This window comes from Quercus suber, unplaced genomic scaffold, assembly GCF_002906115.3.
Source record: "Quercus suber isolate HL8 unplaced genomic scaffold, Cork oak 2.0 scaffold_508, whole genome shotgun sequence".
Lineage (NCBI taxonomy): Eukaryota > Viridiplantae > Streptophyta > Magnoliopsida > Fagales > Fagaceae > Quercus > Quercus suber.
The window spans coordinates 539,038-562,181 of NW_027069957.1; the positions used below are offsets into that span (position 1 = coordinate 539,038).

Sequence of the window (23,144 nt, forward strand, 5' to 3'; positions counted from 1 at the left end):
AGAATTGGAGATGGGAAGTCAGTACATATTTGGGGGACAGGTGGCTGAACCTTTATCAATCTTATACCTTTCCTCGCTTGGCCCATTGGATAAAAAAATTTAAAGAACTCATAAGGTAGGGCACCTAAAAAAGTTAACTAATTAAATTTTATTTCTATATTGAAAACAAAATCATAATACTTGGTATCATACAGGCACTCCTATTGTTTGGCACATACTACTTGGAACTTGGAAATTCATCTGAGCCAAGTTTCCAACGATGACAAACCGCTAAACAATAGCGGGTTGTCATCGCGGGACAATAATTTCAGGCTGTGTACCATAACACAAGTTTTATTTTATTAGCTAGATAATATATAGCATAAACAATAGCACAGCTTGAACGTTCAATGGGTTGAGTCCAATGGCCTCTTTTACTATAGCTTCCTACATGCTGTAAGAAGTATATTCTAACGCAAGTGTGGTACTCGAGTCAATTTCAACAAATCCTTTTTAATTTTTTTTTTCCAAATTTTGGTGAGAAACAAGCTCGGTACCATTATTGATCAAGTACTGTGTAATCTTTAATGTATTTAATGAAAAACCTTGATTTAAAATATTTGAATAATATTAATTGTAATTAATACAATTTAAAGGATAATTGCAAATGACTTAATGAATGAAATATTGAAGTATATAAATTTTGTTGATAAATTTTTTTTTTTTTTTGAAGCATTGATAAATTATTTTTTGTATATGCAAAAATAATATGTATAATAAATCATATTAAAGATGTGTTTAAGAAATAGAATTCATATTTGTGTGTGCTATTTTGTGAATTATAAAAATTTATTGATATAATTATATTGGACCTCTGAAAAAAAATTTATGTCTTTGCCACTGAGCGACAAAGTTACTATCATTCATTAAGAGGAAAAAAAAAAGGAAAAAAACTACTATTATATGTAACCTTATTACTATGAGAGTTACCATATTTAAAAAAAAAAAATTGTGTAGTAAATTTTCCATAAATCAATGTGTATTTTTTTTTTTTTTGGTTGAGAAACTATAATTCTAACACTACAGTGGAAGGGGAAAGCTATGTAAACTGTAAAGCCTTTAGAGCAATTACATAAACCCAAAAAGCACTACAAAAGTGCCTAACTCTTGTGGTGATAGATGTGGATATGAAGTCCCACATCGGCAGTGTTTGAGTCAAAATCAATGTGAGTTTGTTCTTCACAAATTTGGCCAAAATATGCACTTGGTATTGGTAATGCGATGAACAACAAGGTACAAGACCTAGGCGATAAATCTAAATCTATTTATTTCAAGAAACTCTAGTATTGCTAAATATGTGTACATCCATATTTTGGGACTAGTAGTTATTTTTATTTAATCAACAATAAACATAAATATGAAAATGGAGACTCAAAATATAAGCAAATGCCAAAGATTTTACCTGTTTTGTTTAAAAAAAATATATTATGAATTGATGTGAAAATAAATGTAATAGTGTTATTCAAACCTCATATTAATCGAAAAGGTATAAAATTTACAACAAAACCCAGATCTTTGTAAGTACGGTTTCTCAAAGAAATCCATCAGCATAGAAGCAAATATTGAATTTTAGCATATAACCCAAAGAAAATAATTTTATAAGAAGTGAAAGAGGGAAAAGGGGTACCAAAAAGAGGAGAATCAAGTGGAATAAGATTTTCAGAAGAAGCGAGAGTCCATTTGGCTCAATGGCTTTAACACAGAAGTGAGTCCATTCTCTAGAGTTACAAAGGAATGTGAAGAAGAACAAAGTCTAAGCGTAACAAGTTCCAGAAAATAGAGGGAAAAAAAAACAGTAACACTTGAAATAAATAACAAACACAATCCTAAAATATCCCACATTGATAAAATACAAGTAAATTGTTTTATTTATAAATTGTTGCTATAACCTTACCAATTGCCGAGCTTAGTGACGTAAGCTTGTAACCAAGTTGGGGCAATAAAATGGTTGGATGTATGCAGAGATTGCCTAGGTGGGATGTGGTTAATATGTTGATTTGTCCTATATGGAGTCTAATATTCAGCATGCCCCTTGCCCTTGGGTTAAAGGGCACCCCCATCCACAATGGATGGGTAGCCCACATCTCATGTTGAATTGTTTGTTAAGGATTGGGGTATCCCCACAAATCAACACAAAACAACCCCTCCCAGCATGCTATCTAGTTCTTCTCCATATAAACAACCTTTTTTTTTTTCTAATTTTTAATTTTTTACATTTATTTGTTGTCAATCTGTGTAAATCCATATTTTTTAGATGAGCTTTACCAATCTTTTTTCATTTTTTTATACAATTATTTTCTTATTAATCTTGGTATTTTTTTTTAATAAGTTGAACAGGCATTCAAACAACCACTTTTTACCTTTACTAATATAAGAAATTTTTTTTTTTTTTTTAAATGACCATTATCAATCTGCTTTCAATTTTTTTTCCCTTTTAAGTACTTTCCTACCTAATCATGAAAAAAAATATATATATATATATATTTTTTTTTCCCTTTCAATATTTTAAAATTAAAAAAGAAAAAAAAAAGAAAAAAAAAAAAAAAAAGAAGTCAAACAGGACTAGAAGTCTAGAATTGATAACTTGCCATATATACCCTTCATTGGGCTGATTATAAAAGATAGAGTTTAATAGAAATTCAAAGTTGTTAAGACTTCGATGGAGAATTGTTGCTATTGTTATAGTATTGAAATCCTTTGTGGAACAATTGTTTAATCTTTTATCTAATGGGGAGGAAAGGGATAAGATGATCAACAATTTGACAAGCCTAATGTGAACAAAGAGGTTGGTTAATGCAAACAATTGTTTATAGTGCGCACAATTGTTGTTAATGTTGCTCCCAAAATGATAAACAAAGCCCATATTGATAACGTGATAAAATTCAATCACTCTTTTCAAAAGAGGGAATAGTATTTTAGAAACTCTATAGTTTATTTCCTTAAACCTCTAGAGGATCATAATTTGGTAAAGCTTTACAAGGTCCTAAATCATAAGTAGAAGTTTTTTTTTTTTTTTTTTTTTTTAAAGGATCAGAGAGTGAAGGTTCTTGATGAGAGCATTCCACACAAGGTGTATATTGTAAGTGTCTTGGTTTGATTAAAATAAAGGATAGATGGTTGATGCTATGCAATAACCTGAACAACTTAGACTTGTGATTGTGGATGATTCCTATGATAATATATAGTGGATTGTGTACTATGAAAAGATTTGTGTGATGAAAATATGTAGAGAAAAAAAAATGAACCATTGCTAGGGATGTGGTTGAGTAAAATAGTGCTCTAAAGGCTCTCTAATATACCGTAAACAAAAATTTGGAACCGCTTTTCTGTTGAGACTTGAGACACTTCTTGCATTTATAGAGATAGCTATTTTCCTTATTTTTAAGGCTATGAGGCTAAAAATTGGGTGGAATTACTAGTGTTCATACTTCCTATTTGTTCTAAATTTTACTTATTGTTAAGAGATAATTCAGCCCTTTTAGCAAATTCAGACTCTCTCATGATTCTTTTATTCCAATATTCAAGCCCTGATCCATTAATTTAGATAAATGCATTATTTGATAATAAAAATACAAAATTTTTTAAAATTAATAAAAAATATAATATTCTTGATATGTAATTTTTAATTGCTTGCTGGTCTACCATAGTTAAAATTATGAAACAAAAATAAGTGCTTGTAGAGTGTTGGGGGCAAGGGCTGGAGTTCAAGTCTTTAGAAGAGAGTTTCACACACATATACACATAGATTAGGATAGAGTAGAATTTCTATCCTGTATAAAAAATAAAATAAAAAATAAAATAAAAATTATGAAACAATAGGATCTTTATATCAATTAATCATTTTATGGACCAATTAAAATTAATCTAGGATAATCCTATGTACGCATTTGTATAATATGATCATGAATCTACCAATCAGATTTAAGCATTTAATAAAAATGGTTTGGGCAATGTTTCACATAGAAAAATACAAATTTACTCTTAATTGCTCTATAACCACATAGGATCAAGGTCATTTACGAAATTTTCTTTTACATAAAACTATCGCATTACAACTTGTTCTAATAAAGGGTAGCTAAATATGGTGCTAACAATTGTAACCCTATGCAACCAGCCACAACTCATGAGAACTCATTAGGAAACTGTGAACATATTGAAACTCATTTGGGGGAGTTTTATTAAATAAAAAAAAAAAAACATAGTGATTTGGAGAGAGAGAGAGAGAGAGAGAGAGAGAGAGAGAGAGTATTTTTTACTCTCGAAAAATAATGTTGCATTTAGAGTTTTAGGAATTTAATCATCTATGTAATGAAATCATCTTAGCATGTGTGATGCGAGGCAAAAACTTGGGTTTGGCTTACCTCCAGTACTTTTTTAACTAGAAGTGTCCTTTTGTTTAAAATACACAATAACAAGTGGTAGTCGGTTTTAATCTTCACCTTTTATTTAATTAGTGGGTGATGTGGCAATTTCTCATTAAAACAAAAGGAGATTCCTGTTAAAAAAGTACTAGAGGTAAGCCAAATCCCAAAAACTTGAGTATGGTAGAATCTCCCATAAAATCAATGTTTGTTTTTTCTTCCTAAATTCGGTCAAATATACAAGGTCATGCAATGAACAATAGGGTACAAGAATTGGATAAATCGAATTTTATTTATTCCAAGGTGCTCTAATATTGCTAAATATGTGTACATCCAAGTTTTGGAACTGGTAGTTATTTTTATTGAATCAACAATAATCATAAATATGCCCTTTCAAAATAAATAAACATATCATAAAATAAAAGGAATGCAGACTCATAAATATAAGAAAATGCTAAAGTTAATACCAATTTTATTAGGCAAAATTGCAAACTAGACCCCTAAAGTTTGGGGTATTTGGATTTTATACCCTAAAGTTTTAGAATTTGGATTTTGCCCCTTAAAGTTCTATTCTATCTGCATCAACAACTCTCCATCCATATTTTCCATTAAGTGTCACATAAGCTTACCACACGTGTATAGATGTTTAGTTCAATAAAATGATGCCAAGTCATTTTTATCATGCTAAGTCATTTTTAATTTTTTTAGGCTACAAAAATAACGTGACATCATTTTATTGGAAAAATTAAACACGTGTGATATGTTTATATGACACTTAACGGAAAATAGGGATGAAGGGGTTGTCGATGCAAATAGAATAGAATTTTAGGGAGAAAAATCCAAATTCTAAAACTTCATGGTATAAAATCCAAACACTCCAAACATTAAGGGTATAATTTGCTATTTAGCCATTTTATTCTAAAGACTTATGAACTAATATTGCAATGAATGGGATAGAGCTATTTTAAAAACATAATAATCAAATGTTTGAATTAATATTTTTATGATTGGAGACATATCAATCGGCAAGTTTATATCTTTCTAAAAAAATGGTAAGCTTATACATACTAAGAACATTTCAAAATTTATTACTTGAGTGATTGGTCTTAAAAATTGATAAATCACTAATAATATATTAGTATTCAAACATTCATTTATTATGTTATTCAAGTAATGCCACTTAAGTTCATTGTCATATATTTTTTAAGTTTTTACAATAAAATTGGCAGTAGATTTACCATTTTCCTATATAAAATTTGTGTCACCAAGGGTTTAAAGAAATTTAATATTTATGATTATGAGGTTTAAGGTAGACTGATAAACCGTCAACTAGAATGGGTGATGGCTTATAAGTAATCTTTTCATCTGGAATTACTTTCTCCCACTTGAATCTTGTCACCACATTATGTAAAAACACTAGTATTTCTAATCGAGCGTACTCCCTCCCCGAGCAAATCCGAGGTCCTCCTCCAAATGGCACAAAAGTGTAAGGTGCTAGGTTACTCCCTTCAAATCTTAAAGGATCAAATTTCTCAGGATCTGGAAAGTGTTTGGGATTTTTTGTGTGTTGAATATGGAGACCACAGTATCTGCAAAAAAAAAAAAAGGATTTAGAACACTAAGAACCACGATTAAAACACAGTGAAGATGTATATTTTAGCTAATGTACTGGTTAAGTGTCACATACCTTCCACCCTTTAGGAATAGTAAAGCCTGCGTAAGTGAACTTATTTATAGACTCTCTAAATGTTCCTGCTATAGGCGGTGTTAGCCTCATGGTCTCACAAGCCACTTTCCAAGAGTACTTCATCTTCTTAATGTCATCTCAATTCAACAAATCATTTGGACCTTTGGATCTTGCCATTTCCATTTGCTCTGTTTAACAATATGGCCCACTTTTTCATTAATTTTTCAAAAGATCCACTGTTGCCTCATCCGACGATTCAATAATCGGTGAAGAGATTGGGGTGGGATGTTTTCAAGGAATCCAGTGGTGTTTCCAAATATTTGCGGGTTTTCCATTGCCTATCTGCCAACAAGAACCACGAGCTATGACATCTGGGCCAAGAAGAATACTTTTCCATGTGTAAGAACTTGTTCTAGAATCTTTCGCCTCCATTATAGAGAAATTTGGAAAGAAACGAGCTTTAAAAATCTGATAAAAGAGGGAATGTTTATCATGCAGCAAACACCAAGCTTGTTTTGCAAGGAGAGAATCATTGAACAAAGCTAAATCCTGGAAACCCATACCACGAACCATTGTCATTTGGTCATCTCATCCCACCTTAGCCAGTGAATTTTTCTTTGATCCCCTCAGTCTTCCCACCAAAACTTCTTGATTAGAACCTCAATTTCATGACATAGATTTAGGGGATTTTGAAGCAACCCATGGCGCACGTTGGAATTGCCTGAATTACAGACTTTATAAGGACTTCCTGCCCAGCTTGAGATAGCAGCTTCCCCTCCAAACCTTGTAATTTCCTCCATACCCGCTCCTTAATGTAATCTTATTGCTATTAGGCCACACAAATGATTGTGACCTTTTATATTTATTTAGAAGCATAGATGCATATATTAATTTTTTTTCTCATGCCACACCGTTTGATTGCAAACCTTAGGAGTGAATACCTAGGTCGCACCCCTTTTTTTCCTTATAATTATCCAAGACACGTATAGATATTGAAAAGAATAGGAGGGAAATTTTACTCTCCCTGTCCATATTACTCTACCTCCAGGCATAATAGTCATAGCGTATATATATTTTTCAACTTTCAAACATCCAAATTAAAAACAAAGTAGGTTATATAAGTTTTCCTTTAAAACATTCAAGCAAGATAGAGATAAATATTCATTTCCATTCTTTTCTATTATGTTTTACGGTTTGAGCCTCCCAAACTGCTCAAAAAAAAAAAAAAAATGTTACGAACACAAAATTATAATTTTTTTTTTTGCATAATTATTTGAAATTATAAAAAGAATTAATAATTTTCTGTTTGGGCCAAATAAATGAAAATATTTTTTAATTTAGTTTTAGGACTGCAATCAAACACAAAGAAATATGGCTTTTAAAAAATAAAACTTTCCATGATAACGAACAAAACATAAGTGCAATATATGAAAGGAATATCCACAAAATTCCCAAATTTGTGAGATGCAAAAATAGAGAAAATATGTGCCAAAGAAAAACAACAATCACACAAAATGTGGTTTAGCAACTTGCTTACGTCCATGGAGTTGTAGGGATTTTACTATTCTTAGAGAAAAAAAATATAAGATGAGGTAGTACAGTTTTTCTCCCTCTAAAAACCAACACACAAAACTCTAATCCTCAAAACGACAGTTTTTTATCCTACGCATAGGATTCACAATGGGTTACAAAACAAGCCTACTGGCCCAAGCTTCCACTCCATGGACTAAGTTTCAGAAAGTCTCCCATTAAAAATGGTGGCAATATTATTTCGAGTCAGATCATAATTTGGATCAAATGCAACTAGGCTCCACAAAGCCCAACAATATAATGATAACTAACATCAAGAGGTAAATATTCTCCATGATGTAATCGTTAATAAACACACCGAGAAGTGTCAACAAATTGAACTAATAAGCTCTTGAAAATGTATATGATAGTGTTATATTAACAACATAAGAATCAAATGTGTAAATTATTGTAAATTATTTTTTAATTACAGGTGACATATCATTTGGTAAGATTTTATCTTTATAGGAAAAAAAGGTAAGCTTATAGATATGAGCAATAGATACTGAAGATACTACATAACTATTATGTTTATAGATTCTTCCAGTTTTCAATAGATAAAAAAACCTTCAAAGATTGAGGGTTTTTCAATGGATGATATAAGTCAAGAACCTATGGTAGGAAAAGGATGAGAGAATTATTGTGATTCCACTGAATCTAAAATATTTTCATAAATAACAATCAAAGTCTGTAGTTGTAGGCAATGGTTAGAGTACAAAAATTCTTACAACCTGGAAAACAAAAATGACTATCTTTTGAATTAGAGAACAAGTAATGACTACCTGTGGAAGTAGTGTTACTTCTGGCTTTGTAATTATATTTTTGTCACCACCAGGAAGGCAACCTAAGTTGAAAACAACAAGCCTAAAAGCACCCAGGTCATCATTTTTTGCCTTGTTAAGATGCATGTGTTGTGGTTCTTGATAAAGTGCAGTAGTATAATTTTCAACATTACCTGATGTTATATGAATCCAAAAAAAGTCACAAACAAATTTTAATATATATAATGAAATATGAAGCATAAATACAAAAACGAAACTGATTTTATCGTCTCCCTGCTTGTAGAATAGATACCACAGCAAACTGCTATAGATATTTGGAATTCTTCTTTCTAGATAATTGTTTGTTCATTTATATATTTTATTATATGATCATGAATGCAGGCACTATTTATTTATTTCATATTGCCTAGCGGACGATGACCAAGTGAGCATGCTATACCAATATAAATATCAGGGACTGTACCCCAAGTGAGTTATGTACTAGCTGTACCAATGTTTATACGAAGTTAGGGCATCTTTTTATGCGTTTTCTACAAATCTTAGTTCTAAGCACTGTCTTAAGAACTTAGATTTGAAAAGTTTATTTGTTGAAGCATAAAAGTATCTTACTGGCTTCCAGCATAAGTTGGAACAGAAGAGAATTAAAAGGAAAGCCAAGAAGATCTGCTGGGGAAAAGGAGAGGGAAAAGGTACTAGACTGTTTTACTCGTTAATATGAAAACACCTATTTTTGAACATTGCCTTAAGGAAAGAATCATGTTCAAACAAACTGCTATGCACTGCAGAAAGCAAGAAACATGGTATAATAACATCAACTAGCATATTACAATCTCCAATCATAGTATTCCAGATATTACTATTAGTACACATTATATTGGTTATTTAATTATTTGCATATTAATCATGATTTATGATGGATTGCGAAAAAATTTAATATGAACTGGAAATATGAGATAACAACTTTTTCAAACCATATGTAAGATCTAAAGAACTTGGACTCGGAGGTATTGAGGAAATGAATAATGGTATATGATTTGTCGAGAATGTGGCACTTGAAAGAGCTCAAATGTGGACTTCTGTAGCCAAATTCCAAGTTTTCAGGACCTGAGAATTAAGACTTTACATAGTTTTTCAATATTTATGTGACAACTAACACCAAATAACTCAATTGAAGCAAAATTAGAAGTTGATCTAGAGTGGAAACCAAAACAATAGCCATGTCCTCTAAAAGTTACGGTATCTCACATTTTCAAATAGGTAAGTACTCTTTTGAGGTCCTTATGGCAATAAAGATATTTTAATTAAGTTTCAGTAGGAGGGAGGGGGAAGAAAACAACCAAACTAAATCCGAAAGTACAAGTGTATTTAAATTTTTTTTTTTTTGATAAGTATTTAAAAATGGAAATGGAAAACATAAGATCAATTTTAATTCAAACATGAGAATAATGCTGCATAAAAAACATCTAAAGTTCTAAACTAATTTGACATCTTTGATACATTCAAAAGTGTATTTGAAAAATTGAAAAATAGCCTTAATAATTTCCATCATTTCCCTGATCCTAAAGACAGAACATTTAAATGAAGAGATCTAACTAAAGACAGAACATTTAAATGAAGATATCTAACTAAGGGGAATTCAATCCACGTTTACATCTATACTAGCAATTCCAATTTTTTGTTTTTGTTTTGAGGGGTGGGGTGTGGGGATAGGATAACTATAATCCTTCACTTCACTTTCCTACTAAAACAGAAAAGTAGTTCACATTAAACAACTCTGACCTGATATTTAAGGAAATGACAAGTGAAAAAAGAAAAGGATAACACAAAAAGATTGAATCCTATATTTGTTCTCCAGTGAACTGTGAACGTGCAGTCTGCCAACATGTGAACGAAGGTTGAACATGTAAAAGAACAGGTCTAGAAGATCTCCACCATTTCCAAGAATAGTGAATGCCTCATTATTCATCAACAATCAAATTGGCATTTCTAAAAGCGCTGAAAGTAAGTCAAGTGGTCCATAAGTTTTACCACATTTGGTGTCCCCTTCAGCTACAAGTAATAAAATTGACTTTTGAGTTTATACACTAAATAAGAAATTCATACATACATGATTAGCACACTAAAAGAATCTTAGGCAATTTGGAATCAGAAAATTTCCAGCTCTGGCACTCATGCACCATGAATTAACATCAGAGAGCACTAGGAATTTAGTTTAGAACTGAAGATCCATATATGTTAATACTGAAAATGGATTCCTTTATAAGCTTCATTATCCAAAATTAGCAGGGTGACATCCCAAAAATAACAAAAAAATGGCATAATGTTTTGTTTTCCATAGAAGATAAAAAGTGCAAACAGAAAAGGAAAAAAAAAAAAATTTGAAACTGTGAGATAAGAGCACCTTGTGTGGATTGAGCGAATCTTCTATCAAAGAAGAAGTATTCTCTAAAGCATCATTCCGAATATCCATTTTGCAGTTTTCCTTGATGAGGGAGAATCAATCACATAACAACTCACAAGTCACACAGAAAAGTTCATGTATACTTCCAATTTTCAATAGATTAAAAACCTGTTAAAATAGTCAATATCAACTATTTGATGCCTGGATACATTTGCCTGAAATAATTGGCAAAATAGGAACAAAAATGTCTCAATCTAGAGATGGAATTGGACAAAAAAATGCATTAACAGGAGCCTGTAGTACGGCATTCCAATATACCATCAAACAAGGTCCATAAAACAAAGTCATTTCGTTGACCCACCAAGCAAAAGTAGCATTCAGCTCATAAACTTAAGTACCAAGATGTGTGTGTGTGTGTGTGTTTATGGGTTAGTTATGAAAGAGTTCGGCAATTATCTGCGCCAATGTATAAAAAGGCATTTTAAAGATCACCAAGAAATCTAGATTGTGGTATAGTTTACTAGAAAGGAGCAGTTAAGCATAAATGGCAGAGTGATATGGTGCAATTCATTCTGTTTAGGGATGAGCAGATCACTTGCAAGATAGGAAGTGAAGCAAGCATGGAATTTGTATAGTAAGCATATTATAATTGAGTATGCCATTGAAGTGTCAATAAAAGACATATTGGGACCTTGAATCAATTGCTGATTGATCAAAAAGATAAAATTGTAGAGACTAATCCAACATGCCTGGTGTTCCAATTTGCACATATCAAACAAAGATTTATAAAAACTTTATCCACACATGTACATGCAAGCACACAGAACCCCAAAAACTAAAACTTGCATAAGGTGCTTCAATTGTTCTAAGAACTTATTCTCTGCTGTAGGGTGCATTTTCAAATTTTAGTTTGTTTTCTTCTATTGTTCCCACTATATATAATGCCAAAAGACATGGTGAAGCGAATTTTTCTATTGCCTTCAAATCCGAACTAGCAAAGATTAAAATCATTGTAAAGAATCAAAATAGCAAACCAAATAAACAACTACATAAAATCAATATTTCAAGAAATCCAGTCTTCAAGTACTTACAAGTTAGCAAATTCTGTTGTCTTCTTCTTCCCAAAGGCATATCTCGAAAGAAAATCCTCCATTCCTACATCACAGCATTCATATTACAAATATTCAAAAACATACATATATAACTATATGCATACATTCGAAGAAATCAAAAGAACTAAAGTGAACTGATTCATCAAATTCTTCGCCTAGTCTTAGCACATGTCCTGTAAAGGGGAAGAAGTAAAAATCAGAATACTTCCTTTCATGCTTACACAACTAAATTTGGATTAAATTAAATCGAATCTAATGTAATCACATACATACCTGCAAACAACAATTTAAGTTTAGACAAATTAACGTACAAGTTTGAAGCAATTAAGCTTCAGTTTAATGAAAAGGTATCAAATTCACAACAAAACCCAAATTTTTGTAAGTATAGTTTCTCAAAGAAATCCATCAGCATAGAAGCAAATATTGAATTTTAGCACATAACCCAAATGGCCAACCGCTACTAGTACTCTGTTTTCTTATGTCTGACAAAGAAAATGAAAATAATTCTATAAGAAGTGAAAGAGGGAAAAGGGGTACCAAAAAGAGGAGAATCAAGTGGAATAAGATTTTCAGAAGAAGCGAGAGTCCATTTGGCTCAATGGCTTTCAGGCAGAAGTGAGTCCACTCTCTAGAGTTACAAAGGAATTTGAAGAAGAACAAAGTCTAAGGGTATCATGTTCGAGAAAATATAGGTAAAAAAAAAACAGTAACACTTGAAATAAATAACACACAATCCTAAAATAATCCCACATTGATAAAATACAAGTAAATTGTTTTATTTATAAATTGTTGCAACAAGACAATTGCCAAGCTTAGTAACGTAAGCTTGTAACCAAGTTGGGGCATTGAAATTGTTAAATGTATGTTGAGATTGTCTAGATGGGACATGGTTAATATGTTGATTTGCCCCTTGCCCTTGGGTTAAAGGGAAAATCAACACACAACAACCCCTTCCAGCATGCTATCTAGTTCTTCTCCATACAAACAACCATTTTTTTTAATTTTTAATTTTTTACATTTATTTCTTGTCAATTTGTGTAAAAATCCATATTTTTTAGATGAGCTTTACCAATTTATTTTCATTTTTTTATACAATTATTTTCTTGTCAATCTTGGTATTTTTTAATAAGTTGAACGGCCATTCAAACAACTACTTTTTACCTTTACTAATAAATGAAAAAAAAAAATTGTTTTTTTTTTTTTAAATGACCATTATCAATCTGTTTTCAATTTTTTTTTTCCTTTTAAGTAATTTCCTATTTAATCTTGAAAAAAATATTGTTTTCTTTTTCTTTTTAATATGTTAAAATTATATAAATAAATAAAAGCCAAACAGGACTAGAATTGATAACTTGCTATATATACCCTTCATTGGGCTGATTATAAAAGATGGAGTTTAATTGAAATTCAAGGTCGTTAAGACTTTGATGGAGAATTGTTGTTATAGTATTGAAATCCTTTGTGGAACAATTGTTCAATCTTTATCTAATGGGGAGGAAAGTGATAAGATGATCAATAATTTGACAAGCCTAACGTGAACGAAGAGGTTGGCTAATGTGAACAATTGTTTATAGTGCGCACAATTGTTGTTAATGGTGCTCCCAATGTGATAAACAAAGTCCATATCAAGATCATCAAGGCTTTAGGGTAACTCAACTATAGAGTTCTTTCCATCCATCTTGAAATGAATAAATTGAATTTTACCCTATCATCAACATTTTAAAAAAAAAATGTTAGAGTATCATAATTTTATTCTTTATTTTAAATATTGATAACATGATAAAATCTAATCACTCATTTCAAAAGAGTGAATAGTATTTTAGAAACTCTATAGTTTAGTTCCTTAAACCTCTAAAGGATCATAATTTGGTAAAGCTCTACAAGGTGTACACAAGGTGTATATTGTAAGTGTATTGGTTTGATTAAAATAAAGGATAGATGGTTGATGCTATGCAATAACCTAAACAACTTGGATTTGTGGTTGTGGATGATTCCTATGATAATATATGTTAGGTTCTAAAGATTTAGATTTAAATAATTTGAAACATTTTTGTATTGTGTTGGCAAACCGAAAATAAAACATGTCTAGTCTAGGTTTTTAGGCAATGCTTAAAAATGGTTGTTTCAAGGTTCAAGTCCAGCTGATTGGAAAAAAAGAGAGTGTGGTTCTGCCTTGCTTGACCGATCGAGAATTAGGCTCGACCGATTGAAAATCGCTGGTCTAGTTTTTCTATAGAATTTTTAAGTAGGCCCAAACCTGCGAAAATGTTTAGGGTTTCATCTAAACTTCTCTACATATAAATGGGAAACCCTAGCCACGTTTTGAAGACTTTTGGAAGACTTGTGTGTTACTCTTTGTAAGATCTGAGAGGTTTTATACCTTCTAACTACACATGAATCTGCCAGAGCCAAAAACTACAATCAAGCATTGGTAGAATATAGTTGTTGCATCAAGATCATTACTGACGGTGATCTGAAACCTTCGAGTGGGATCTCGAAGTCACAAGTAAGGCGGCTTGTGTTGGTGTAAATCCAAGAAAAGAAGAAGTCCATGGATTCGGAGTTTGCACATAGTTGTGTCAATAAGTTACTACTAGAGATAGCAATAGATTTAAGGTTAAATTTGATTGTAAAAACTCCAATTCTCTTACTGTGGATTTAATTTACCTTGAGGATAGCTAGGTCAATTCTCCCTAGGTTTTTACCTTGAAACGGTTCATTTCATTGATTTTCCTAGGCCATCATATCGTAGTATTATTTACTTTTCCGCATCTTTGCATGATATGATTTATTTGTGTTTAACCTAGATTTGAATAATTAATCTAAGTAATCACTTGGTTAATAAATTAGGTTAAACAATCTGTTTTAAGGGGGTCTAAACAAACAAAGAAGTGGTATTAGAGCAGGTTAGCTCTTGTTTATAGGTTTCTTAACCTAGAGTTGATCCTTGACCCCTGCTGTCATGAATTCTTTGTCTTGTTTCTTGAAAGCAACTAGGATGAGAGTTGAATCTATTTCTTCTTGGGCTATATGGCTTTTTAAATGTGCTAATCCTATCCTTGAATATTTACGTATAACTACTACTTGCAATAATTATGTTTGTTATACTGCTTTAACTATCTTAAAGGCATGTGATACTTGTCTTTGGTATTTGGATAGTGGTTGTTCTAGGCACATGACAGGTAATAAAACCTTGTTCAAGACTCTTTTTAAAGGAAAGATTGGTACTATCACCTTTGGAGATGGAAGCAAGTTAGTCATCTGAGGTATTCGAACAATAGACATTCTAGGGCTGCTTGTGTTTGAAGATGTGTGGTTCGTGGATGGGTTGAAGGCAAACCTGGTAAGTATCAATCAAATCTATGACAATGGGTTGAATGTGTCGTTCACTAAGTATGAAAGATATAGGATGATGGAGGTGACTACATATGTGTTGGAATAAGAACAGTGATAATTGTTACAGTATAACACCAAGCATAAATCATAAGTGTTATAGTGAAAAAATTAATCAAGTTGATTTGTGGCATCAACGGCTAGGACATGCTAGGCACAAGCAAATAGAAAAAATCTCCAAGCGTGAGGCAGTTCTCAAGCTACCAAAGTTTGAAAAGATAGAGAAATTAAAGTATCTGTGGACCATGTCAGATTGGCACACAAGTGAAAGCTAAGCATCCATCAATCAGTGAAGTTTAGACATCTAGGCCTTTGGAGTTGTTGTATATTGATCTTATAGGTCTTGCCAGAGTTCAAAGATTAGGTGGAATGAAGTACATCCTTGTTGTGGTGGATGATTTTACAAGATATACATTGGTGGTTCTTCTAAAAGATAAGTCAGAAGCTACTAATGATTCATCTATGCAAGAAGTTGCAAGTAGAGAAGAATATCCTAATTACTCGGATCAGAAGTGATCATGGAAGAGAATTTGAGAACTCTAAACCCATATCCTTTTGCAATGATCAAGGGACAAAGCAAGAATTCTTTGAACCCAAGACACCTCAGCAGAATGTGGTTCTTAAAAGAAAGAATAGAGTAATTTAAGAGATGGCTAGGGTCATGCTGAACAATAAAAGCATGCCAAAATCATTTTGGGGAGAAGCTGTAAACACTGCATGTCATACCTTGAATAGAGTGTACTTCCATCCTGATACAAAGAAGACCCTTATATGAACTTTGGAGATGAAAGAAACCGGTGGTGAAATATTTTAGAGTTTTTGGCAGTGATTGTTACATCCTTCAAGACCGAGAGAATTTGGAGAAATTTGATGCAAAAAGTGATAAAGGGTTCTTTCTTGGATATTCTACATCAAGCAGAGCATATAGAGTATATAATCTCAGAACTAAAATTGTGATGAAATTTGCTAATATAGTGATAAATGATGAACAATGTGTTGAAACTCATGCTGAAGAGGCTCAAAGTGTTCAAGAGAGATCATAGAGGTAGAAGATACTCTTCCTAAGGAGTATGTTGAAAAGTCCACTGATGAAGAACTATTGATTCTAAATAATGTTGTTATAGAGCCAACAACCCCGTTCAGAGAAACTCCATGGGAACATGATGAGTCGAGTACACCATCTAGGCAAAGGAAGTACAATAACTTCTTGGGTGAAAGGTCCATTTGCTAGGGTCAAACTTAATCATCCTTTCACAAATATCTTGGGAAGTTTAAATGACAACATGAGACTGAGATCTAAAGCTTTAAATGTCATTACACACTCATGTTACCTTTCTTAAGTGGAACCTAAGAAAGTAGATAAAGCTCTGCAAGATGCTGATTAGATTAACTCAATGCATGAAGAACTCCATTAATTTGTTCGAAATGATGTGTGGTAACTGGTTCCAAGACTCGAAGGAGTCAATGTAATTGGCACTAAATGGATTTTCAAAAACAAGTCTGATGAGCATGGAACAATCATTAGAAATAAATTAAGACTTGTTGCACAAGGATACACTCAAGTGGAAGGAGTTGACTTTGATGAGACATTTGCACTTGTAGCTAGACTTGAGTCTATCTGGATACTTTTGGCCATTGTTTGTCATTTGAATTTCAAGCTGTATCAAATAGATGTCAAAAGTGCTTTCTTGAATAGGATGTTGCAAGAAGAAGCGTATGTAGAGTAGCCCAAAGGATTTGGGATCCTCATAGGCCTGGTGATGTCTTCAAACTGAAAAGGGCATTGTATGGTCTTAAACAAGCTCTTTAAGCTTGGTATGATAGACTGCCCTCTTATCTCACTTTGGTATAGCAGGTATACAAGGAATTCCATTGGTATAGCAGGGCACTGTTTGCAGAAATCCAACACTTAAGCCAGCAAGGAATCAAGCTCATAGTCCAAGCTGTTCCTGGCCTCATTTCACAAGGAATTACCCCAAGATCAAGACGTGCATCAGGTCCCCATACATTGTCTTTAGTTGGACCAAATCTTTTCCAATAGCCTTATTAGTTCAATTTAGAACTAAAGATCCATATATGTTAAAAGTGAAAATGGATTACTTTAGAAGCTAGTAGGCGACATTGTTAGGTTCTAAAATTTAGATTTAAATAATTTGAAACATTTTTGTATTGTGTTGGCAAACCGAAAATAAAACATGTCTAGTCTAGGTTTTTAGGCAATGCTTAAAAGTGGTTGTTTCAAGGTTCAAGTCCAGCTGATTGCAAAAAAAGAGAGTGTGGTTCTGCCTTGCATAACCGATCGAGAATTAGGCTCGACCGATTGAAAATCGCTGGTCCAGTTTTTCTATAGAATTTTTAAATAGGCCCAAACCCGCGAAAATTTAGGGTTTCATCTAAACTTCTCTACATATAAATGGGAAACCCTAGCCACGTTTTGAAGACTTTTGGAAGACTTGTGTGTTACTCTTTGTAAGATCTGAGAGGTTTTATACCTTCTAACTACACATGAATCTGCCAGAGCCAAAAAACAATCAAGCATTGGTAGAACTAGTTTGCATCAAGATCATTACTGACGGTGATCTGAAACCTTTGAGTGGGATCTCTCAAGTTACAAGTAAGGCGGCTTGTGTTGGTGTAAATCCAAGAAAAGAAGAAGTCCATGGATTCGGAGTTGCACATAGTTGTGTCAATAAGTTACTACTAGAGATAGCAATAGATTTAGAGGTTAAATTTGATTGTAAAAACTCCAATTCTCTTACTGTGGATTAATTTACCTTGAGAAAGCTAGTCAAATTCTCCCCAGTTTTTACCTTGAAACGTTCATTTCATTGATTTTCCTAGGTCATCAATCGTAGTATTATTTACTTTTCCGCATCTTTGCATGATATGATTTATTTGTGTTTAACCTAGATCTGAATAATTAATCTAAGTAATCACTTGGTTAATAAATAGGTTAAACAATCTGTTTTAAGGGTCTAAACAAACAAAGAAGTGGTATTAGAGCAGGTTAGCTCTTGTTTATAGGTTTCTTACCTAGAGTTGATCCTTGACCCCTGCTGTCATGATTCTTTGTCTTGTTTCTTGAAAGCAACTAGGATGAGAGTTGAATCTTTTTTTTAATGATCATTATCAATCTGTTTTCAATTTTTTTTTTCCTTTTAAGTACTTTCCTATCTAATCTTGAAAAAAAAAATATTTTTTTAATATGTTAAAATTAAAGAAATAAAAAAAAAAGAAAAAAAGAAAAAGCCAAACAGGACTAGAATTTAACTTGCTATATATACCCTTCATTGGGCTGATTATAAAAGATGGAGTTTAATAGAAATTCAAAGCCGTTAGGACTTTGATGGAGAATTGTTGTTATAGTATTGAAATCATTTGTGGAATAGTTGTTTAATCTTTATCTAATGGGGAGGAAAGGGATAAGATGATCAATAATTTGACAAGCCTAATGTGAACAAAGAGGTTGGCTAATGTGAACAATTGTTTATTGTGCACACAATTGTTGTTAATGATGCTCCCAATATGATAACCAAAGCCCATATCAAGATCATCAAGGCTTTAGAGTAACTCAACTATAGAGTTCTTTCCATTCATCTTGAAATGAGTAAATTGGATTTTACCCTATCATCAACATTTTAAACAATGTTGAGTATCATAATTTTATTCTTTATTTTAAATATTGATAACGTGATAAAATCCAATCACTCATTTCAAAAGAGTGAATAGTATTTTAAAGAAACTCTATAGTTTAGTTCCTTAAACCTCTAGAGAATCATAAGTTGGTAAAGCTTTACAAGGTCCTAAATCATAAGTAGAAGTTTTTTCAGGATCAGAGAGTGAAGGTTCTTGATGAGAGCATTGCACACAAGGTGTATACTATATTGCAAGTGTTTTGGTCTGATTAAAATAAAGGATATATAGATGGTTAATGCTATGCAATAACCTAAACAACTTGGATTTGAGGCTGTGGATGATTCCTATGATAATATAGTGGATTGTGTACTGTGAAAAGATGTGTGTGATGAAAATATGTAGAGAAAAAAAAAAGAATCATGGCTAGGGATGTGGCTGAGTAAATTAGTGCTTTAAAGCCTCTCTAATATACCGTAAACAAAAATTTGGACCTCTTTTCTGTTGAGACTTGAGACACTTCTTGCATTTATAGAGATAGCTATTTTCCTTATTTTTAAGGCTACGATGCCAAAAATTGGGTGGAATTACTAGTGTTCATACTTCCAATATGTTCTAAATTAATTTTACTTATTTTTAAGAGACAATTCAGCCTTTATAGCAAATTCGGACTCTCTCATGATTCTTTTATTCCATCATTCAAACCTTAATTCATTAATTTAAATAAATGCATTATTTGATATTAAAAATACAAAATTTTTAAAATTAATAAAAAATATAATATTATTGATATGAAATTTTTGATTGCTTGCAAGTCTACCATAGTTAAAATTATGAAACAATAGGATCTTATATCAATTAATCATTTTATGGACCAATTAAAATTAATCTAGGATAATCCTATGTACGCATTTATATAATATGATCATGAATCAACCAATCAGATTTAAGCATTCAATAAAAATGGTTAGGGAAATGTTTCATGTAGAAAAATACCAATTTGCTCTTAATTACTCTATAACCACTTAGGATCAGGGTCATTTACGAAATTTTCTCTTACATAAAACTATCAAATTAGAACTTGTTCTAATAAAGGGTAGCAAAATATGGTGTTAACAATTGTAAACCTATGAACCAGCCACAAATCATGAGAACTCATTAGGAAACTATGATCAAATTGAAACTCATTTGAGAGAGTTTTATAAAAAAACAACAACATAGTGATTTGGGGAGAGAGAGAGAGAGAGAGAGAGAGAGAGAGAGAGAGTATTTTTTACTCTCGAAAAATAATGTTGCATTTAGAGTTTTAGGAATTTAATCATCTATGTAACGAAATCATCTTAGCATGTGTGATGCGAGGCAAAAACTTGGGTTTGGCTTACTTCTAGAACTATTTTAACTGGAAGTGTCCTTTTGTTTTAAATACACAATAGCAAGTGGTAGTGGGTTTTAATTTCCACATTTTATTTAGTTAGTGGGTGATGTGGCAGTTTCTCATTAAAATAAAAGGAGATTCCTGTTAAAAAAGTACTGGAGGTAAGCCAAATTCCAAAAATTTGAGTATGGTAGAATCTCCCATAAAATCAATGTTTGTTTTTTCTTCCTAAATTCGGTCAAATATGCAAGGTCATGCAATGAACAACAGGGTACAAGAATTGGATGAATTGAATTTTATTTATTCCAAGATACTCTAATATTGCTAAATATGTGGAGTTCAAATTTTCTATCCCACTTTTCCTGCTCCACTCTATACTCTACCAATAAATGCTTGCCACGTGTTTACCTAATTATTTAAATACTGTAGTATTAATACGCCAATAATGATAGTATTTAATTAATTAGGTGAACACGTGGTAAATATTTAATGGTAGAGTATAGAGTGGAGCAGGAAAAGTGGTACAGAAGATTTGGACTCAAATTTGTGTACATCCAAGTTTTGTAACTAGTAGTTATTTTTATTGAATCAACAATAATCATAAATATGCCCTTCCGAAATAAATAAATAAATCATAAAATAAAAGGAATGTAGACACATAAATATAAGAAAATGCTAAAGTTAATACCAATTTTATTAGGCAAAATTGCAAACTACACCCCTAAAGTTTGGGGTATTTGGATTTTATATCTTAAAGTTTTAGAATTTGGATTTTGCCCCTTAAAGTTCTGTTCCATATGCATCAGCAACTCTCCATCCATATTTTCCATTAAGTGTCACATAAGCTTACCACACATGTATAGATGTTTAGTTCAATAAAATGATGCCAAGTCATTTTTATCATGCCATGTCATTATTAATTTTTTTAGGCTAAAAAAAATGACGTGCATCATTTTATTGGAAAAACTAAACACATGTGGCATGTTTATGTGACACTTAACGGAAAAGAAGATAAACGGAGTACAAGAAGTGGAATTGCCTTTGGAGCCATAAGGGAAGAAGAATTTTGGAAGCCTATGACACCACTAAAACCTGGTCCACATTTATAGCCAAGCAGATTGACATACAAAACGCAGTCATGAAAGCTACACAGTTGGGGGTTCTCAAGCATTATCATCCTCACTCACTAGTGAAGGAAGAGAACAGAGGTGGAAGCAAAACAAGGAATTCCATTGGTATAGCAGGGCACTGTTTGCAGACATCCAACACTTAAGCCAGCAAGGAATCAAGCTCACAGTCCAAGCTGTTCCTGGCCTCATTTTGCAGGGAATTACCACAACATCAAGATGTGCATCAAGTCTCCCATACATTGTCTCTGGTTGGACCAAATCTTTTGCAATAGCCGTATTAGCTAAAGACTTCCTATGTTTTGTACCTTCCAGACCTGGAATCAAATAAAAGAAAACTAAAAGGAATTCAATTTAGAACTAAGGATACATATATGTTAAAAGTGAAAATGGATTACTTTAGAAGCTTCATTATCCAAAATTAGTTGGTGACATCCCAAAAATAACAACTGTCTAGTTTTCTGCTTTCCTTAGCAGACATAGTTAAAATAATAAATGGAACTGTGAGAAAAAGGCACCTCGTTTGGGTTGAGCAACTCTTCTAGCAAAGAAGTAGTATTCTGTAAAGCATCATTCTGAATATCCATTGCATAAATACAACCCTGGCTAATTCATCAGCAAGCATATTGACCATTACAAAAGTATCATAACCATTGCCACAAGTGGCATCAATCACTGTATCCCCTTTCTGGACAACATGCTTCCTATCCCTGGTAAAAATGGTCAATACAACTATTTGATGTCTGGATACAACTGCCTGAAATAATAGGCAGGATAGTAAATGTCACAATCTAGAGATGGAATTGAACAAAAAAAATGCCTTAACAGGAGACTGTAGAAGGTCATTCCAATATAGAATTAAACAAGGTCCATAAAACAAACTCATTTCGTTGACCCACCAAGCAGAAGTAGCATTCAGCTCATAAACTTAAGTACCAAGATGAGTGTGTGTGTGTGTTTATGGTTAATTATGAAAGAGTTTGGCAATCATCTGCACCAATGTATAAAAAGGTATATTAAAGATCACCACCAAATCTTAGATTATGATACAATTTCCTAGAAAGGAGCAGTTAATCATAAATGGCAGCATGATCTGGTGCAATTCATTCTGTTTAAGGATGAGCAGATGACTTGCAAGATAGGAAGTGCAGTAAGCATGGAATATGTATGGCAAGCATGTTATCATTGCGTATGCCATTGAAGTGTCAATAAAAGACTTCTTGGGACCTTAAGTCAATTGCTGATTGATAAAAAAGGTAAGAAAATTATAGTGAGTAATCCAACATGCCGAGTGTTCCAATTTGTGCTCATATCAAACAAAGATTTATAAAAACTTTATCCACACGTGCACATGCAAGTACACAAAACCCCAAAAACTAAAAATTGCATCAGGTGCTTCAATTTCACTCAGAGAAAAATTCTTATATAAAGTCCCAATATATTGTTCTAAGAACTTATTCTCTGCTTTAGAGTGCCTTTTCTTATTTTACTTTGTTTTCTTCTATTGTTCCCACTATATATAATGCCAAAAGACGTGGTGAAGCGAATTTTTATGTTGCCTTGTAATCCGAACTAGCAAAGATTAAAATCTTTTTAAAGAATCAAAATACCAAACCAAATAAACAACTACATAAAATCAATATTTCAAGGAATCCAGTCTTTAAG

At 32.3% G+C, this 23,144-nt stretch overlaps 1 long non-coding RNA gene across 1 annotated transcript; it reads right to left on the bottom strand.

Moving 5' to 3' along the window:
- Positions 1 to 5,671: 5,671 nt before the first annotated feature.
- LOC112016247 (uncharacterized) lies at positions 5,672 to 7,290 on the bottom strand. Its single transcript, XR_010624972.1, has 2 exons — positions 6,088 to 7,290; positions 5,672 to 5,989 (listed from the first exon to the last, which is right to left on the bottom strand). It is a non-coding gene; the product is annotated as an uncharacterized LOC112016247 (long non-coding RNA).
- Positions 7,291 to 23,144: the final 15,854 nt, after the last annotated feature.